Source organism: Gnatocerus cornutus, unplaced genomic scaffold (assembly GCF_029298725.1).
Source record: "Gnatocerus cornutus isolate USDA-ARS CGAHR unplaced genomic scaffold, icGnaCorn1.1 Chromosome13, whole genome shotgun sequence".
NCBI lineage: Eukaryota > Metazoa > Arthropoda > Insecta > Coleoptera > Tenebrionidae > Gnatocerus > Gnatocerus cornutus.
Genome location: NW_028275361.1, coordinates 1,265,381 through 1,271,333, shown reverse-complemented (window position 1 = coordinate 1,271,333; position 5,953 = coordinate 1,265,381).

Below are 5,953 nucleotides of genomic sequence, written 5' to 3'. Positions count from 1 at the left end.
TTTTAGTCGCCCGCTTGGGCGAAAATACGACTTGTTTAACAATTTCGGCCGCATCTCGTTTTCCTTTTGAACGCAAACTTATTTGAGTAGCATAAATTAGTTCTTCTGAACTTGATTCCGTTACTAACGTTTGTAATCGTCTTTTTTTGTTTTTTTCACTGGAGTCAGCAAATAATTTTTTGGGCGTCCAACGTGTGTTGATGGGGTTGGAAATTCACGTGATGATCCTGGTCTTCTTATTTGAGCAGCATTCTTCACATTTTCTGGGAACTCCACTATACAGTCAAGCCACTTGTTATTTTTTTATAAAAAGTTTTTTAAAATGCAGTGACTTTTGAACCACCTGTCTTTTACATGTACATAAAAATTGTTCGTAATTTTACTCACAGTGTTCAAAACACTATCATCGCAGTCTTCAGCCTCATTTCCACGGTCCGTTCTAGAGAGAACAGAATTTGATTTACGATGGAATTTGAGTTATTGCACCATATTTTGCGGTCAGAAAATTTGCAAATCCGATTGCACCCTTGGTTTACAATCCTCTGTTCCGATTCGGGCGGACAAGCTGGTTGAAACGCCGAACCACCGCACGGACATTTGATAATAACCAACAAGTTTAATTACTCCAATTCTATTAATTTGAACACTATTTGTTTATTATAATGTTAATAAGGTAAATAACACATACATATAAATGTGGATGAATTTTAAAGATGGCGATCAATCTAGATGAACGTACTTATTTCCTGCATTGAAATTTACAGAATCATTGTATGAAAACAGGCGTCAATAAATGCAGGTAGGTACGTTTCTTACCTCTGTGAGTGGATTTACTCTTTAGAAGTAACCGACAGGTCTGTATTTTTGTGGATTTGATCAGTTATTACCTGAAGATTTGAATTTTTAATTTTGTTCTATGAATTGAATTTTCTGGATATTAGTGAAAGTTAACATACCAGACATATCCACGTAAGAGGTAACTTAAAGTATAAATAAAATGAAAATGAAATAAATTCAGGAACATTCTGTTCTGATTCAAATGAACGAACCATCTTGTCTGATCGACATCGGTCCGGCGGACATTTCAACACAGAACCAAGACAGAATCGGTTCGGCGGACATTTCAACGCAGAACTAGGACAGAACGCACCGGACAGTTCAACACAAAACGCACAGCATCATTGAAATTAGCTGCTCCTTTGGAGAAAACTTTGCAAATTAACAATGCATTTCAAAATTTTTGTTTCACGTTAAGTAGGAATAAATAAAAGCTTAATGGATTTAAATTGATGATTCCTGACATTATTTTACTGGTGGAAAAGTTATTTTAACATCATTCTGGGCGTTCTATGTTTTGTTCTGTGTTGAAATGTCCGCCGAACCAATGTCGAACAGACAAGATAGTTCGTTCAATTAAAGCAGTAAACTTTGTATTGTAGGTTAGATGATTCAATTCATAGAACGAAATTAAAAATTCAAATTTTCAGGTAATAAGTCGGACCAAATCCACAAAAATACTACCTGTCGGTTACTTCAAAAGGGTAAATCCACTCACAGAGATAAGAAACCTACCTATATACCTGCATCCATTCATGCCTGTTTTCATACAATAATTTTGTATATTTCATTGCAATATTTGCTTGATGTTAAAATAACGTTTCCACCAGTAAAATAATGCCAGAAATCATCAATTTAAATCCAGTAAGATTTTATTTATTCCTACTTAAGGTGATTAAGGGTGGGTTTCACCAACGTCAGTTAAATGCTCAGTTAGTTATTCAACAGATAAATTTTATTTGTCAGGTCAGGTCAGGTCAGGTTTGTTTCACCAAAATATTTTGACGTCTGGTTTATTATTTAACGAATAGTTAACTAGAGTGTTATTTTTGCCTAGAGTGTACATTGAAGTGTCATCGTTGACAGTTATATAAAAGTTTACATTTTTGAAAACAGTCAGCAAATTATACCAAAACTCCTTGTTATGTCTGTATCAAGAGAGAATAAGTTTAACACGCAATGCTACAGTTGGTAAAACCGAAAAAATCAGTAAGATTAACAAGAATGACGCTGGTAGAAACAAGAAATGAGGTAGTGCATTGCATTTGCGAACGACATTGCATTATTGGCAAAATGGTGGTCCTAACTTCTGAGGAAATCAAGCAATTGATAGGAAAGTTTGGGTTGGCAAATCGCTTTATAAATGTCTGTGTGTTAGTTAAATCGGAAAAAGAGCTAAAGGGGGTGGTAAGAAAATTAGAATAAGGAGAAGTATTTGGACTGGAAATTAAAGAGAAAAAAACAAAATTGCATGGTGATAGCGAGTCCAGATAGAGAATGAGCTGGACAATGTGAAATGAGAGGCGGCGAAATTAATAGAAAATATATTTTTGAAGATGTTGAAGATTTCGTGCATCTAGTGCAAGTAGGAAAAGAGGGAAAAGAAGAGAAAGAAATAAAAGCCAGAGTTGTGAAGGAAAACTGAAAATACGGAAGTTTAAAAGCTATGTTGAAATCTAAATAGTGGGATGGCAGAGAAGAATTAACCAGGAGGTGTGTATGCACTCTACCATGAGCAAGTCCTATGCAGAAGACCGATAGGTAAAACAAGAAAAGGGAGACTAAGAAAACGATGGTTAAAAAAGGTCGAGGAGGATCTTGAAAGAGTGGATGGAAGTAGTTACAGACCGAGGTTTTTGGAGGTCGATGTGCAAAAGGTGGAATATTTGCAGTTGTGTTGTAAATCTATACCTACAAAGCTTGTAATACAAATAAAATATGTGTGTTTATTATATACAAGTTGACATTTAGAAAACAGAAAATGGATCCATTGCACAAAAAATTGAATTTGATTTAACTTTGATTTAACCGACCGACTTTGCCCAGATAGTTTATTTGTGTTTTATTTGATTAATAAACGTTAACTGTAGTTGGTGAAACTCCAGCTGTCACATTTATTTAAAAAATAGCTTTATTCGACAGTTAAGTTATTTAACTGCGGTTGGTAAAACCCACCCTAAGTACACAAAAATTCTGAAATGCATTGTTTATTTAAAGTTTTCTCCAAAGGACCGTCTAATTTCAATGATTCTGTGCGTTCTGTGTTGAACTGTCCAGTGCGTTCTGTCTTGGTTCTGCGTTGAAATGTCCGCCGAACCGATGTCGGACAGACAAGGTAGTTCGTTCATTTAAACCAGTAGTTCATGAATGAATTTTATTTTATTTATACTTCAAGTAACTTATTACGTAGACATGTCTGGTTAACTTTCACTAATATCCAAAAAATTCAATTTATAGAACGAAATTAAAAATTTAAATCTTCAGGTAATAACTCTGACCAATGCCACAAAAATACAGACCTGTCGGTTATGTCAAAAGGTTAAATTCACTCACAGAGATAAGAAACGTACATACCTGCATTAATTCCCGCTTGTCTTCCTACAATGATTCTGTAAATTTTAATGCAAGAAATAAATTGGTTCATCAACATTTATCGCCATCTTTACTAAAATGAATCCACATTTATACGTGTTATTTACCTTATTAACATTATGTTAAAAAATTAGTGTTTAAATTAAAAGAATTGGAGTAATTAAATCTGTTGGTTATCATCAAATGTAGCAGTCCGTGTGGTCGTTCGGCGTTTCAACCAGCTTGTCCGCCCGAATCGGAACAGAGGATTGTATAGTTCTGCCAAGTTGGTCTGAGCCACCATAAAATCATAAAAATTAGACGGCAACCGTACCCGGACAGTTTGCGGTATTTTGTCATTTAAGACGAGACATCTGGCCTGTTTACGGATGCTGTTCTTATCGCAGGGTGCAAACTTGAGCAAATAAACCCTCATTATGTGCACTTGAGAATCTTTTGAAGCTGTCCCGTTGCGGTAGCCCGCAAATTTTTATGCTTTTATGGTGGCTCAGACCAACTTGGCTGAACTATAAACCAAGGGTGCAATAGGATTTGCAAATTTTCTGACCGCAAAATATGGTGCAATAACTCAAATTCCATCGTAAATCAAATTCTGTTCTTTCTAGAACGGACCGTGGAAATGAGGCTTTCTAGTCTTAAACTTGTTATAATGTAATTAAACACAACAGTCTTTGAGTTAAGTTTGCCTCTTTGCGCCATGTTTCAAATAAAACCTTTCGAGTAAGGGTATAATAGACAGCTTTTACCATGGCGTACCTGACTTTTAGAGTCGAATATTATGTTATTGCACTCCTAATGTGGAGGGTGTAAACAGGCTATTGTATCCGAAAATTAAAATTTACGACATCTTCAAATAGGTAGAAAAAGGTGGACCCGTGCCACTTCCAGGTATTAGCTCGAGATGATTATTATTGATTCCTTCAATGTTTTCTTTTAAAAACGTTATTAAATTTTTAATTTTTGTTTATTAACTTGAAAAAACCGAGAGACATCAATTTTTCAAACTTCTTCATTAGATTGATCTAACCAAGGTTGCCACATCATGAAATAGGTTGTAAAGAAAACAAAGTGAACAAAATTCGCCAAACAGTTAACATCAAAATGATTTTTCATACTTACCGGTCGTCTTTATACATATTATCACTCCAAATAGATTGTTTAAAAAAACCTTTTAGTTTAACGACATTTTAATGTTCGACTTAAAGTCTCCACTTTTTCTAAAAATTAAAGAATTAAGAACAAATAGTTAAACAGACTTCTTACAAAAGATTCTGGAAAGTACCTATTTGTGGATTAATTAAACAGCAAAATTGGATTGCGATAGAAATCTACTTTTGCATATGTCAAACATGAGTGCAAATGGTACCGTTCTGAGAAAAACAATGAGAAGGAAACAAATGTTTATAATTTATTTCGCAAATTCAGAAACATGTTGTTGATATTAAATTTTGAATTACTATCGCAAAATTAAAATTTCGCACATCAAATTGATTGATGTTTAAAAATTGTAAACTGTCCTTTGTCTTTATAACCTTAAAATTTATAAACGGCACAGCAAGTGTCAGAAATTTACTTTGTATGTCAGTCACAATGACAATAAAGGTTGCTTTACATTGATATGTCAAAAAGTGATTCGAAAATTCTTTATAATTATGTAAAATACACGTTCCAACATTAAAATGATGCTAGTTTTTTCGTTCTCATTGTAAAATTTTGAAAACTTGATAGCCCTCGATTTTTTTAACTTGTTTAAAATTTAAATTAATAAACAAAAATTAAAAGCTTATCAACGTCATTAAAAAAAAACACGGTGAAGGGATCAACAATCATCTTGAGAGTCCCCGCGCTAATACCTAGAAGAGGCACGGGTCCACATTTTTCTACCTACTTGAAGATGTCGTAAATTTTAATTTTCGGACACAATAGCCTGTTTACACCCTCCACATTATGAGTGCAATAAGATAATATTCGACTCTAAAAGTCAGGTACGCCATGGTAAAAGCTGCCTACTATACCTTCCATTGCTGAAAGTAAAATAAAATCTAAAGTTGGTAAGATATGGTGGTAATTTCTATTATTTCTATTATTTAAACTTTTCAGCAATTGATCTAAACATTCATTATAAAAAGAAAGTAGAGTCTAATAGAGAATTTTTTCAAGGTTTGAGCAAATGTCTCAAAGTTTTTTAAAGTTAATTCGTTTTTTTTACGCTTAAATGCTGAATTTACGAAACCAACCCTCATTACAGGGTCGTACTCATTTTCTTTCCTTAAAAGGGTACTTCTAACTACCATCACAATGCTACTTGACTCACCCCTTTCCGAACACCCTTATCTAGTCAGGTCCGGGCTTAGCTCAACTGGGAAGTCACGGAATTCTCGCAACCAAACATATTGCCACCTGCCTTAATCATTTATAATGGAATAACTTACCGGGGGAACTCCGCCCCCTGCCCCATCGCTGGATAGCGGCTCGGATTACTGGCATTCACCTCTTTCTTTGCAACGGAAGGACACCCATGTCC